This window comes from Mus caroli, chromosome 9, assembly GCF_900094665.2.
Source record: "Mus caroli chromosome 9, CAROLI_EIJ_v1.1, whole genome shotgun sequence".
Lineage (NCBI taxonomy): Eukaryota > Metazoa > Chordata > Mammalia > Rodentia > Muridae > Mus > Mus caroli.
Window position 1 is genome coordinate 71021832 of NC_034578.1, and position 15817 is coordinate 71037648.

The 15817-nt window shown below is 41.7% G+C and overlaps 1 protein-coding gene across 3 annotated transcripts in view; it reads right to left on the reverse strand.

The window, feature by feature from the left end:
- Positions 1-7153, reverse strand: part of Unc13c (unc-13 homolog C) — a 463067-nt gene extending 455914 nt beyond the window's left edge. Inside the window, exon 1 of one of the 3 annotated variants that reach the window (XM_021171690.2) lies at positions 6621-7153. The gene's annotated coding sequence lies outside the window, so the exon portion shown is untranslated. Of the gene's footprint in view, positions 1-5878; positions 5946-6620 lie in introns of those variants that run through there. The other 2 variants (XM_029481908.1, XM_029481909.1) reach the window with 2 other exon arrangements.
- Positions 7154-15817: the final 8664 nt, after the last annotated feature.

The window sequence follows — 15817 nt, forward strand, 5'->3', positions numbered from 1 at the left end:
TGTGTGTGTGTGTGTGTGTGTGTGTGTGTGTGTGTGTGAGAGAGAGAGAGAGAGAGAGAGAGAGAGAGAGAGAGAGAGAGAGAGAGAGAGGAAATAGCTTGAGCATTCACAACCTCAGAGCCACATCTCCACAGTGACATGCTTCTTCTAATAAGGCCACACCTCTTCATGGTACCATTGCTTAAGGACCAAGCAATCAAAGACAGGAGTCTGTGGTGGCCATTCTTATCCAAGCCACCATAGTGTGTGTGTGTGTGTGTGTGTGTGTACCGCATTTGTGTGCATATGTGTTTTGTGTGTGAGGGTAACATGTTTCTCTCTACGTGGAAACCCCAGGGAGCTGCCCAGAAACATCTTTCTTTACTCCTCCACATTAGTTAAAGAGGCAGAGCCTTCAAGAAAACCCAGGATTCACATTGATGAGTAGTCAGCTTGCTCGGGGAAATCCTAGTCTCCTCCTTGAAGTCTGGAATTACCGGCAAGCGTCCACATCCACCAGCATTTACAGAAGTTCTGTGGATCTGAACTCCTACCCTCATAATTATTCACGGAATACTTTAACCTCTTTGCCTTGTATCTGGCTTTTGAACTTTATTTTAAGCGCACAGAGGTGTCCATGGAAACCTTTGGGGACAGTGATGTGTGTCATGACATTTTTTTAGGACAATTAACTTGGCAGGCACATGCCGAGCAGATGCTCAAAAGAGGTCTCATTGTAGATGGGAAGACTGGGAGGCTGGGGCAATGTTCTAAGAATAAAGTGTTGAGGATTCGGAGCAGGGTTGGTAACAGCAAATGAAACATAATGGGGGAAAGTACAAGCTGACGGAGGGCAAGTGAGCCATGTTGAAGAGCAGAGCCCTGGGGACAAGGAGTCTAGAGCCTCCAGAAATGAGGCAGTCAGCGGACAGAGCCATTCAGGAGAAGCTGCTGCAGACTCTTGACTTCTAAAGGTACTGTCGGTAAGGAGAAGTAGGGCGGCCACTTGTGAAATTTAGGTCACCCAGTCTAGAAGAAGGTAGAAGCAGGGGGTGCTTGAGTGAGGCTCAAGATGAAGTAGACGTAGGCAGAGATCAACTATAGTGACTCTAACTAGTATGTATCTAAGCAAAACATTTATCAGCTAATACTTGTGCCGTTATGCCCAGCAATTATCTTCCAATAACGCATCAGCTCGTTGTTGTATAACTATACACACTGCCCCATCTCACAGGCTACTTTCTAAGAACTGTATTTTATTTTTTGACACGTATTAAATGATCTATGTATTTTTGTGCACTGCCAGTCAACCTTCTATAAAGCTGATAGGAAACATTTAGGTTTCAGGAGCTTTGCTAGCTAAGGTTGCCTATTTGGCCATGAGACTCCACAATTTTTTTTGGCCGGGGGGCATATGTTCATGGAGTATGTACACTCAGAGAGGAGGACTACACATAATACGTATCTATTTTATTTTTAAAAGTAGTTTTCTATCAGGGACTCTAAAAATTGGTGCTTTAAGTTCCCTGCCAGCATTTCTTACATCTTGGTTTCATAACCCAGGCTGATCATGAACTCACTGTATAACTGAGGCTGGCTTTGAAGTCTTGATCTTCCTGCTTCTACTACCCAAATGCTCAGATCACAGGCATGTACCACCACACCAGGCTTACCATTTGTTTGCCAGGCTTCCTTGGCCAATAGAAGCACTTCAACATCAATTGAAGCTGTAGAAAATATGTTTTCACTCCCAGATACAGGGGTTTCTCTAAAATACAGCTGGCCCTTTGTATGCACAGCTTCTGTGTCTATAGACTCAACTGACGGCAGACCAAAAGCATTTCAACTTTTTGCCGGGAACAAACAGGCACAATTGATTTCCTGTCATTGTGCCCTAAACAATCTTGTGTGCCCACAGTTTCTATGGCATTTATATTCCATCAGAACTACATATGGTGACAGTTTGGGGGATGTGATTAGGTTGTATGAAAATACAACAGCATTTTACATGAGGGGGTTGAGCACATGTAGATTTTGGTGGTATTTGTTGTGTTACTGAAACCATCCTCCTTGGGTGCCAACTCCTTGGATGCATGTAATTTATTAATATGTGTGTGTGTGTGTGTGTGTGTGTGTGTGCCCTGTTGTTTGAAGGAAAATAGTTTGCAAGCTTTCAATCCAAACCAAAGTGGAAGAATACTGCTTCCTTACTCCTTCAGACAAACACAGACTAGTTATACATTTTCCAGCCTACTTGGGATATCAAACCATATCCAATAAACACCACAGCTACCTCTCCAATGGAGTCCATCTTACAAAGCCCAAACAATAGTGACCTTAAAAAATTCCTGACCTGTGCAACTAGAAGTGACTTTCTGAAGCAGATATCCAGACAGATTCACAGATAGGAAAGGACAAAAAGGAAAACAATGCCCGAAAATTACCTAGCTCGTGAAAAACTGAGCCAAGATGTTTCTAGTACGTATTGCTGTTTCCTGCTGGACTCCTGTTGATCTGTGGCATTAGTTATCCAGGAATGCCTCCCTTGAAACTGCTACCTAAGAGTTTTCATTGATAAATCACACAATTTTTTTTCAGTTTTTAAAAATTATGTGCCAGTTAATAATGGCATGGTTCAGAACACATCTGACCTTCTGCCAGCATCCCTAAGGCTGTGTCCACAGTATTCCCTCTTGGAAACTGCCTTCACTGACCACACCTAAGCTATCAGCTTCTCTTACACATAAAACAATAGAGCTGGAGCTGCAGAAAAGGCTCTGAGCTAAGAGCACTTACTGTTCTTGCAAAGGACTCAAGTTCAGCTCCCGGGATCCACATTGGTCTGAGCACAACTGCCTACAACTCGGTTCCAGGGGATCTGATGCCTTTTATGGCCTGTTCTTGCATGCATGTGGCACAGTTAGAAACAAGTAGGTACGAATATACATGTAAATAAATAATAAATAAAATAATAAATAAAATTTCACACACACACAGAGTCACCTATGCCAACACTTGTACTCCTCTGTCTCATGTCTGTGTGTGTGTGTGTGTGTGTGTGTGTATGTGTTGCATGTGTCTGGGAAAGCTATTCATAAGGAATATTGTCTCTAGTTATGAAATATGCTAAGCAAAATATTTTCATGCAAAACACTTTTTCTATAAAAAAATAGACAGATTGCACCCAGATTCTACAATTCTAAATGCTAAGAAATAAGCTGTTTTACCAAGAACAGGATGGGAGGCGGCTGAGACTGACTGTGTGAAGTGGAGATGGCCAGGGTGGGACCTCAGAGTTCTCAGGGGAAAGAAGTTGTTTGAGAAGGCAACTCATACGGCGTGATTACCTTTAAACAGAAAAGCCTTAGCTATGATTTATCATGTTGAGTTGATCTTAGAAACCGGTATTTATTTTTACAAAATATTCTTAACTCTCTGTGGAGGAAGAACAATATAAAACCTGTCCTGCATGCAGGTTATAATAATTTTGGCATGCAGAGGCTAATGGGTACACCATAACTAAAATATGCAAAGAGGCAGGAATGTGCATGTCACTTGGCACATAGCCAGCCTTACGAGTAGCAAAGGCATCATGCCATGTGTCCTCTGAATGACTACATTTCCTCTGGGAAACTTCTGCTCAAGACATTAGGAGAACTTCTCCTATCTTCCTGACAAGTTTTATGTAACACCTTTTATTATCTTTATTTGTGGTGGGGAAGCTTGTGCATACCATGGCACGGTCTAGAGTTTAGAGGACAACTTAGGGGAATCAGCCCTTTCCTTCCATCACGTGGATCCCAGGGGTCAAACTCGAGTCCTCGGGCTTGTTGGCAAGCACTGGTACCTGCAGAGCCATCCCCTTGGCTCCTTCTAACTCTTTTTTTTTAAAGGCCGGAAGCAGAACAAACACTGCTGTGGTATTTGTTATCTCTGGCGATTCCAGCACCAGGTATTCAGTCTTCTGCAGGCTCCAAAGCTACAGGCTGAGAGGGCTATTAATAAAACCTCCTTTAAAAACAGCTGGAAAGGAATTAAAGCCTTTATTATCCAAACACAGATAACTGTGGGCCCAGAAATGATTTCTAACAATAGCAAAAGATACCAATTCAATCTTTTGGGTTTGCAATTAGCACTTGAGTGATAGTGTTCTAAATGTACATGACTAAGTAAGTTGATACTGGGTAGCAGCTACAATACAGTTAAACAATAGCTTTAGATCTGTAAAGGAATATTCTAGAAACAAATTTAGCATGCACTTAAAATTCCCCAAATTCCTACCTCAAAGCAAGGATTGTACACATATCATCATCACGTGGCAAGGTAATTTCAATCCCTTTAATAATTTGGGGAAAGTTCTTGTGTAGTAAATGTTAAGTGGATGAAAGAATACACACCAGAAGCCAAAGGTGCTAAAACGAGGACACAAAATACAGGTGTCCCATGCCCCTAAGAGCTCAGAGAAGTTGTATGTACTACAATCGCTGAGGAGAAGGGAGGAGGGGAAAGTGTAGGAACTTCCTGGACAGATACTCAAAGACACTAGCTGGCCCTAAATGAGCAAAAACACCCAAGTGTTTCCTTCTCCACTGACCCTACCATCAATCACTCCCTATCCTACGCAAAAATACTTCGAGTAATCTGTCTTTGCAAGAAGAACCTCCATGCTTGTACCTGTCTGCAATGATCCATGGGCTTTTAAGGAACTCCTTCTGTTTGCCACATACCTCATTGCTAGATACTAAAAGGAGAGCAGCTTTAGGAGGTGTCATAGGACCTAGGAAGAAACTGGTTGATGCGGTTAGTAAGAAGCACACCGGAAGTGACTCCTCGGGGGTCGTTTCACACGTGCACCTCCAATTCACCTGCACTCACACTGGTTTGTCCAGGTGCTGAGCTCTTATGGAAGATGTTTCAAAATGCCTGTGATTAAAGTCCAACAGGAAAGAACTGCTTAGAAAACAAACTTGCATCTTCCTCGCCTCCCTCAGATCTAAGTTCATAATTCTGCTGAGATAAGTCCCAACCAAATGCCATGTAGTTTGAAAACAAATTAACTTTTTGGGTTTGGGAAAAAAAAATCAGTTCTCACTTGCCTCTGAGATTCAGATATTCTTTACCCAATTTGGCATCAGTGTATTATTCTTAAAGATAAGCATTTATACAATGCTCTGAAATTATTATCACATTTCTGCTAGGATGCCTCATCTACAGATGGGTGACCTGCACCACAGCACATGTCAAAATCCAAGCACCACACTGCGCTTCCTGCTCCCGTAGATAAACCCTTTCTCTATCTTCTGTTCTTGTGATCTCAACAGCTGCTTGTAGATATCCACCCTATTCTAGTATATTCTACTATCCCAACAAGGACTTTGTAACAACTCATTAGCTCATGTTGGTGTAAAGCCCAGCTCAGTACTCCAGACTGCTGCCACTTGGCAAAAAGAAAAAAAAAAGAAAGAAAGAAAAAAAAGCTAAGTTTTACAAAAACAGAATGATGATCTTCTGCATGGCCAAAGGTGCATAACTGATTTAAATCCTATTAGTTCTAATCTATAGCAGCTAATATATCATTTTAAAAAGTAGAACAGGAATTAAAAGCCAATGTCCTAAAGCTTTAGGGAAAAAAAAAAACTGTCACATAGACATGCAGAAAATCTAGAAACTATTTTATATACACAAGACGTAACTTTTCATTCATTTTCCCCCCTTCATTCTGTAAAAGCTCATTTAAATGCACATGCATGCATACAATCTGATGTCAATTTTGGTCACTTTTGTGAAAGTACTGACAAGTCGAAAATGGCAAAATTCTTTCCTTAGGGACATTTCATTTATGAACTCCAAAGCACGGAAGCTTTTTAAAAACTCACATTTCTGCACATTCTCCACCCACCTCTTTCATTGTTGTTCTCTAAAGCCCTCACGGGAAAGATGAAATTCAGCTTTGTCACTTCACCCAGGTATGACTGTTGCTGGGTCTTTCTCTTTATTATACAAGTATGCTGATGACGTAATTGCAGAAGTTCGTTCTACTCATGTAGCTGGGTCTTGGGATTTTTTTTTTTTTAAGACTGCCTCCTTCTGTGTCATGGAACAGTTGTAAAACAGAGCCAAGCAACCTCACTTCTTAATAGTAAATCTTTGGGATCATCGCCCCAAGGGACTGGTCCAGCCCTGGAGAGGCAGAACCATCCCAAAGCTCAACTGACCCCAGACCCGAGGCTCAGCTGCACACCTTTAGGTGACACCAACACCAGGCTTGGCTTTTAACCCTTTCCTTGAAGCGCCCAACTTTTAAATCTCTGACTTTCATTTTCACCCATTCCTAAACCTTAAGGGACTGAAGAGAACCCCCGACTCTTAGCCCAACCATGTTTGCTCCTATGCAGTAATTCCCTTGAAAGTTGACTGCAAACTAAGCGAACAGTTATCATGCTGCATTCAAAACCATGATTCCAATAAATCATAATTGATTATGAGCCTAGAAAAGCAAGCTTTTACAGGGGTATCCCCTATATGGATAGAACCGCACTGTGATTCAAAAGTACGGAGAGAAAGAACCGTTGGGGTGGGAAACAGACAGAGGCTAAGATTTCATGCAGATGAAGCAGCTCAGGGAGGTAAAGAAAACATACCTGAGGGATTCTCCTTCTAAAAATGCACACAGGCCAGCTGGGTTGTTGTTCCCCTCCTTTGAGGGTAGATGTATTTTCCTTCCAGGAATCCCCCTTGCAATTGTGTTTCTAGGTTCTTTTCCTTTATTCCAGCCACAGATAGTTGCAGGAGGCGCAGGCAGCGTTCCTGCGCCCGCCCCGACTCAAGTGCAGCCGGGCATGCCTTTGCTCAGGAACCCGGCTTGCGCTGCTCTTATCAATTCTATCGCGCTCCCTGGGTAGTCTCCAAAGCAATTTTACAACTTAGCTGCTGGCAGGGATCTGCCTTTCACTCCTCTCCTTGCCAGATTCCTTGGGCGGCTCATTTCTCAGCCCTTTCTCTAAGAAGGCAAAATGGGATCGCTCTCCTTGTTGTTGTCCTGGCTCACCCACAATTGACAGTGCGGAGCCGAGTGTGTGCTGGGAACTTCACACAGCGGCTGCAGCCCGGGATCCTCCGATTGCAGCAGAGACCTGAGCTCCCAGCCTCCTCCCTTGGAGTCCAGGCTCCCTCTGCTGTGCCAGCTGCAGAGAAGGTTCCTCAGCCCGGATCCCTAAGAGATGCTCTGCTGCCAGGTGTGGTCATCACCACTTAAGCACACCTCACTAGCAGGGTCACGGCTTCCTGCTGGGGAAATGAATGAATGTGGATGCCAGGTGTTGCCTGCATCCCTAGGTAGGGGAGGTGGGGATGTAGGAGTGGGGGCGGGGGCTGTGGGGATCATAGGTGACCACCATAGGGCCAATTTTGCTACTTGCATTAGTAAAACAGATAATTATTAAATTAATCATGGTATTTAATAATAATTATTATTTCACATGCTATTGGCTGTGTTTGGAATCACACAAAGTCCACTGTCTAATCTGGCAAGAGACCCTTAACAGGACCCTTTTTTTAGAGGGAGGCAATACCCTGGCCTTTTCCTAGCAGGGTTGTTTTTTGTTGTTATTGTTGGTTTTTTTTTTTTTTTTTTTTTTGTAAGCAGTTGTAAATATGAAGGTTGATCCCTCAATAATTAGAATTAGACACACATACACTTATCAAAGTAGGCAACAGAGAAACATGAAGGCTCAAAGGATTTTCTTTCTCCTGAAATAATGTCTTCCAGATCTGGCTGAGAATTGAATGGGGCTTGCTTTTCCTTTTAGCTTAGCTGAGTAGAGGAGGTGGGGGGAGTAACCACTCCCACTTTCCATCAATTAAGCATTTTTTAATCCTCTAACCCTCCTGTTGAAACAAATATAAAAAGTACTGCATCTTAAAATAGAGCCTTAAAGAAGCTCAAGTCTGGGAATAATTTGTAGGCTTTAAGCTGCATCTGGTGTTCTGGCTTAGTTATTTTATTTCCTTTGCTTTGTAGAAAATGAGAGGATGGGGGCTGGAGAGATGGCTCAGCCCCTCCCTATATATATTTATATATATATAAAGCATTGACCATATAAGCACAGGGATCCAAGTTTACACCCCTGGCATCTTTATACCAAGAATGCATGGTGTGCACGCACGCGCGCGCGCGCGCACACACACACACATACACCCACGAGCGATAATTGAATGATATTTTCCCAATCGGGAAATCCTATCAACTAGTGGCTAAGATAGAATCAGATGCACAAAGTGTGCATCTGACTTATAAGCCATCATTTCAGCCCATGTAAGGATAGGAATAGGACTGTCAATTTTAGAGATGACACTCCCATCAACGTGTGAGATGCAGCAGCAGCAAACACACCCAGTGAAGCCCATTTAAACAGTTTTGGATACAACTTGTATAAAAAGGCCCATTCTAGGACTGAGGACATGGCAGTCAGTAAAGCAGTTGGTTGCTGTGCAAGTTTAAGGCCCTGAACACAGATGCCTAGAGTCCATGCAGAAGGCCTGCACAGGTGGCTTAGTCTTCTAATCCCAGCAATGACAAGCTAGAAGGTAGAGAGACAGAAGAATACCTGGAGCTCATTGGCCAGAGGGCCTAATCTACTTGGTGGAGTTCCAGACCACTGAGAAACCCTACCTCAAACAAAATGCAGAAATCATCTGAGGAATGACCCCCAAGGTTGTCCTCTGACATATGAACAGATACAGGCACCCACTCACAGCCACACACACACAAACACACGTAAACATACACACAGATACACATCATACGTATTTTTCCTACCAACTATAACAACCAGTCAATAACATTATGTGATTTGAAAACAAATATTCCCCAATTTGACACAGTATTTATGCCAGGTCTTGGCAGGTGGCCCTCTCTATTCCTAGCTCCTCAGCCTCACGGTTAGCTTCATAGAGGCACAGCTTCCCCAACCTGCTGCTTAAGAGCCTGTTAATGGACACAAGCAGCTGCTCAAGGTCTAATGAACCGCATAAGGGGCAAACACTGGGGCATTGTATTCTCCGCCATCAGAACTCACCAGAGAGGCCACAGGACAAAGCTCTGCTGCCCTCGGCTGTAAGCATTTGAGAGCAACAAGGGAAAACTGGTGAGCTCTAACAGTACATGACAGGGCAAAACCTGACTTTTTAATGTCTACTCATCCAAGCTTGACAAGGCATTGTTTCGAAGGATGTCCTTCAGCACGAAGGAGGAAATTGTGTCCTTACGACTTTTCCTTTGTGTACAAGAACCAAACCAAAGCGCTGCAGTTACACCGAGCCAAGAGCACTCAGCACCCAGAATAATGCAAAGGATGCCTGTCCTCAGCCAGTTGTGACATGATGTTGCTCAGTGTTTAAACCTGCAGAAGGAAGTAGAAGATGATGCTGACTGCGTGTGGTCTACTACAGAGTGTGCATGCAGGTGCTGTGAAGAGCTCCAAGAAATAACTACACTGCAACTTTACCCTGACAGCACCAGAGTGGTACCTATCAGTTTTAGGGAGTGGGAAGATGTAGGATTGGGAGCTGCAGCAAACCTGGTGCATAAACCCTGATTAAGGATCATGATGCTGGTCCTAGATCAAAATGGAAATGGTTCTGAGCTCTACACGTGGAAAAGTCATGTATTTGGAGGACACGGGTTTGGAAACAAACTACAGCATATATGCAAAGAGTGGGGGAGCTCCTTGTCTTTAGTGGTCTGCGGCGATACCAAACTCCCAAGCAGTACTTCCTTGGCCCTCCCAAGGGTAATTTCCACCTGCAGAATGTCTCCTCTAAATAACACGTAACAAGGATCAGAGGACAATGTGCGTTCCAAATCCACAATGTGCCTTGCAGGACCTGGGGAAAGTTAAATTAAATACTACTGCAGGACAGGAAATGACTAACTGCCAGGCAACCCCTTGACATTTAACAGGTACATACCCCCAAACGTACCAGAAGATTGATTTGATAGAAGAGCTGTTTCTTCTCTCAAGAGTCTGGCAGTAATTTCAGGAACAAATCCTTTAAGGTATCAACCACTTCTCATCTCCTAAGACATGCTGGTCCAAGTGGTTGGTAATTTTTTTTTTGGTATGTTTTTGGAAGGTTAAAGACAAGAAGATGCCTCATTATGAGTTATTTCTTATTAGCAATAAAACTTCCCTAAATCAAAAAGGGAAAGACTCTTCTCTCCTGGTTACCTGAATTATTGATTTCATTGTGGCATTTGTTGATTGGTGGTGGAACAAGAGACTGAACCACAGATCTCACACATGATAGACAAGGGCTGTGCCTCTAAGGCAGAGACCTGGTAAGTTGCCTAGGCTATTTCTGAATTTGTGGTCCTCCTGTTTCAGCTTCCCAAATACTTGGGATTACAGGCATGGGTTTACATAATTCAGCCCAGCTTAACAGAGGAAGCACCAATAGACCCTATGTAAACTGAGCCAACCCTTCAGCTTTCTAGAAGACTCTACTCTCCAGTTGGGTAACAATAAACCAATTGTCGTTGTTGCTAAATATTAGAAAACAAACTATTCCCATATAACCACTCCTCAAGGCCAGATGGCAGTATTTGGTGTCTACACAAATGAATGTGCGAAATGATTTATTACCAAGATGATTGAGGGAAAAAGCAATTGTAAAAGAGGAAGTTGATGTTTCTAGCTCTAAGCCAGTGAATAATGTAGAGAAAAATAAATGGCCTGGAAGAACTGACTGAAAAAGCATAATTTTAAAAGATTTACTTCATGTAAGTAGCATGGTGGCAATTAACACATACATTAAATTCTGTTCTTGGTGCTTTCCCAAGAGAGTCTGGATCATTTCACAAGTGATCTCTGAGCAGAATTGGGAGTGTAACTGCAGAGCTGGAGTCAAAAAGGAGAGCAACTCCATTTCCCTATCATTCTTGGTTTTCTGACTCTGAGCCAAGTGAGTAGCCACATCCCGAGGATATTCAAACAGCCCAGAAGGAAGTGACTAGCCAGGAAATAAGGCCTCTGACAACAGCTGGGCAAAAATGGGAATCTCCTCCCCATAGAATCCATGTTGAAACTTAACCACCTAACTAAACATGGTCCAGGTGACTGCAGCCCTGGCTGAAAAGCTCTATGACCTCTGAGCTTAATATCCCATTGTGCTATGCTTGCTAGAAAGTAAATAAACAAACCTTTATAAGTTCCCTCCTTTTAATCATTGTTTTAAAAACTTGTAAATTTTGCCATCTATCAAGTGTCCTCTTCCAGAGCATTTCTGTTTGGAGAACAGTCATTGAACGTTGAGTATTGGTCTGTAGATAGTTCATACTACTTGATTGACTGCAACTAGACTTTTTGTCCAGAACACTGCCGGGTGCTTAGTAATAGCGTCTGAGTTTTTAAAAGGACGCCACCAAGTTAAAAACTTGGGCTCTCGTTGATCCAGGAAACTGGTTGTTAAATGAGCTATGAAATAGTGGGAGGTTGGTTTCCTGTTTGGCTCTATACATCTTTCTGACATGGGTTGTATTTCTTAACCTCTCTAAGCTTAGCTGTTCTAAGCTTAAAGCAAAATGAAAACAAAAAATGATCACTATTATTAATCCTCTTGCTAGTGCCTGTAAAGAGATGATTTCTGTCAGGCAACATTGATGGCCTCTAGGAGTCTTCAACAAACAATGGCTAATCATGATCTCATGTTCCAGCCAAATCTCACTGCCCCTTCTGCTTTCTATATGTAATTATGATACAGTCGGGAGCCAATTTAATATTTGATGTCTGAAGTCAAATAAATTTATAGTAGCAGGTGGAGTCCTTTTTCTTTCACAGCGCTGGGTGTTTCCCACGTGCTCATCATCATTGGTATAACTTTACTTAGCCTCGGTTTCCTGAGTTTGAATGTATCATAGACTCAATTGTGTGTTCTCTTTTAGGTTATCCATAGAGTTTTTTCAAGTACAAATTTCATTTTGCTATGACAAAAATAAAAATTATCCCTTTTCCCCATCTAAGCTAGTTATAATCAGTTCTTCATTTTGCTACTAAAATAACCCAAGATTTTCTTTTATTATATATTTCTGAAACCAGAAAATTTAGTTATCTATTCTAATTAATTTGTTCTAATCAAACTAACTAAGACTCTATTTGTAGTCTTTTATGTTATCATAGTTTTTTCTCAGACTTCAGGCTAAATCCCACAGAAGTACTTGAACGTAATTGGTGCATCTTTGGGTGGAATCAAACCATGAAACTACAATGAAGTCATTCACATACATTCAAACTCAATCTATTCCTTACTACTAGTTACTGCTAGTGATAATTTGAAAGAGATCCTCCAGCTCCCAAAATAAGAGAAATATCAAATTTATATTACATACAGATTATTCAAAATAATTTCTATATAGTCTAATTAAGAGTGCAGCTTTCTCATGTGCTGCCTGGCACTGCCATCAGAAAAGGATAGTGTAAATTTTAATCCTTAGTCTTAACTACAATTGCATTCTCAGAAGCATACCATCCATGATACACACTGAAACAACAGGGACATTTGAATGACTTTACTATGATCTCCATATTTAGGTCAACATCTCACCTAAGTAAGTTCTTCCCTTGAGAGAGAATTGTCTCTTAGTTCTCAATTTTACCCAAGAGTCTCTCTTTTTCAACAGTAATGTCCAGACTCTCCCTCAACCCCTGTAAAGAAACCACTACTCGTCTCCTGCAAGATAGTTGTGCTTCTGTCCTGAGCTTGGAAAAAGTGTGATTCAAGGAAGGAGGATTGGTATTAGGACTGAAGGTCAAGTTTTGAAGGTTCCTTTCTAGCATTTCTGCTTGTGAGCATCCTCCTGAGTGTTGGGACTGGGATTCTTCATCTAAAAATACCTGGGTTGAATTAAACATATGTGATAGCTCTACAGGCAATGGACTCAAGTCCATCATAAAACCCCTTAATCTGAAAGAGATCAAAGCCTTCAACAAGTGGTGGTGAAACGTTAATCTGAAACGTTAAGTCTGGTTTCTTCTTAAGTTAAGGGTAAACCAATCTTCCCAGCTATAGTAATGTTACTGATTCAATGACTTGAGGATTGAAAGACCTCATGAGTTAAAGGAGCACACTCTAGGTTGATAAGATGGCTCTTGACGTGCTCAAAGAACTGAGAACTTCATCTGAATCTCTCCTGGATGCCTTAGCTATCAGGAGCTTTGTGTTTTGTTTTGCATCACTTTCAGCACTACTCCTAGAAAAAAATCTATAATTTTAATGGTTTTAGATTTGTTCATGAGATGTCTCTGGAGTGGAAATTTGGCATTCTTGGAAATAAGGTTCATCTATAAACCTAGCTATTTTTTCAGGAAGGAAAGGAATCAATGTCTCAAGTAAAAAATCGACAAAATGAAAGATAAATAGTCCCAGAGTTTTCCTTTCTTCCAAAATGAGTGATGATTTCTCTTTCTTTCTTTGAAGATTAAAGCATGAAACCATGGATAGTATTGGGCATTAAGTTTTGCTTTTTTTTTTTAGTGCACTCTTTACTCTTCTGTAGGTTCTTTTTATGACAGTAATCAATGTCTGGAAAACATAAGAACAACTGTGATTACAACATAAACTATAATAATCAACTAAAGTGGACAAAGGATTCAAGTGGATATTTCTGCAAAGATATAAAGACAGTCAATAGTCATATGAAAGTATATTGAATAGGATTAATTGGCAAAGTGAAAATCAGAACAGTGGGTGAGATGTGGTGGTCTGTGCCTTTAATCCTGGCCCTCGGGAAACAGGCAGGAAGATCTCATTGAATTTGAGACCAGCCTAGTCTTCATAAGAAGTTCTAGGATAGCCATGTCCATACACCGAGATCTCCTCTCACACAAACAAACAAATAAACAAACAAACAAAACCTCAAACTACCAACAAAAACAAATAGAAAACCAAAACAAGAAAATATAAACTTGTACATATTAGAATAACTCCCCAAAGAAATTAGCCAAAAGAAAGGGCTGACAAAGATGTGAAGAAATTGGAACTCTGTTAATAGATATGAAAAACTGTGCAGCTGTGATGACACCCAGCAGCAAAGGCTGTCAAAAATTAAAGTCAGAATTAACATGTGACCCCAAAAATCCAATTTCTGAATATGTATAAAAAAATGTAATCTGGATGTCATCTAGATGGGTGACTATAGTGTCACCCATGGCCACAGTATCTGCAACCTGGATAAAACATGAGGATCTCATGCTTAGTGGGATGGAGTAGACACAAACCAACAACTCTGTATAGTTGGGGGTTCCACTAGAGAGCTCAGGAACCAGATGCTTGGAAATAAATGCAAGACCCTCTTCTTGAAGATTCAACTGTAGTTCAGTGGGTCAATAGGAAGGAGAACATAGGTTAAAGAGATACATGGAATTAAGGTGAGTGAGGAAAGTCTACTGTGCCTTCAGTGGCGTTTGACTCAGCTTACCTTGGCTCTTTTAAATTACTAACGGTAATCTCCTTTGGGTCATCTGAGGTATAATCCCAAGTCAGTGTCCCAAAGGGATCAGCTGTAAAGAAATTGGACAAATGTATTTCCTCAGTGGGTTTTCTGTCCTCCAGAGGAATTTTATTTGTGGGTGGGGCCGTTCCTTGTAGCATACCATCAGCAAATTGGTCTATTTTGCTTAGTGGACCTCTGGGTAGATTGGGTATTCACTGTAGCAGAACTGCCATGTCACTGACAATGCAGCGGGCACAGCAAGAGAGCTTGTACCTCCTAGTCCCAAATGTCAGGGACAGGGGTTTAGAATGTAGGTTGGATGGTTAGCTCCTTTGCAGTTTATCAGAGTTTCCTGTCCTGATTGGGTGTACTAATGTGCCTCTGTTGCTTGGATTTGATATTGTTCCTTTGTAGAATTTCATTACCTTGTTAGCATATTTGTGAATTGCAAGTGCTTTTTCTTACACGCCCCTCTTAGTCTCATGGGCAGCAGGATAACTCTCATTAATGTAAAAGTATCATGCTGCCCACAGCCACTCCTAAAGTGATGACAGGGTGTTTGGGGAAGAATCTTCATTCTACATAGTTTCTTTTTGGTAGGATTAATCACTAGTATATGAGACACAGGCATGATGCTTGCCAATCTCCCAAACTGTTTCAAAGAAGGCATCTACCTCTGAATGGAGACCCTGGCTTGTTTTAATTTTTAAATGATGTTTATCTCTGTGTGAGTATGTACATTTAAGTATGGGTACCTGATGAGGCAGAAGAAGGCATTAGATTCCTTGGGCTGAAACTACAGATAGCTGTGAACCACCCCATGTGGTTGCTTATCTTCAGTAAGAGCAACAAGCACGCTAAACCACTGAGGCGTCTCTCTATCCACCTCTCCCAAGACTCTGGCTTCTTACCAAAGAATGAAGCTCTACTCTTTTCTCTCTCCAACCAAAGAGATAATCAAGGAACATTTGACACTTAGCATCCCTGCACATCTGGCTTGAGCAACTAAATGTTTGTGATGATCTCAGTTGTATCACATCCTGATGGCTGGTGGATGCTTTGGTGAATAAGAATGAATCTGAAGGTAAAACTTCCATGGATCAAAAAGGAGAAGATTCCCAAGGGTCCTGCAAGAGGCCAACCTTATGAAAGTATATTAAGCCCTTCCTTGTCCTTTGTGATTTGTAGCCTGAGTGCAGACTTTCAAGACAGGCTCCACCTCCCTTGACCAGTTTAGGAAGGAAGAAACTACAACAAGCTAAAAATAATCCCAGCCCAATTTTGCAAGCTCACCTACAAGGCACAGCAATAATTGCCTAATTTCTTATCACATGGTCTCATCTTACTGTC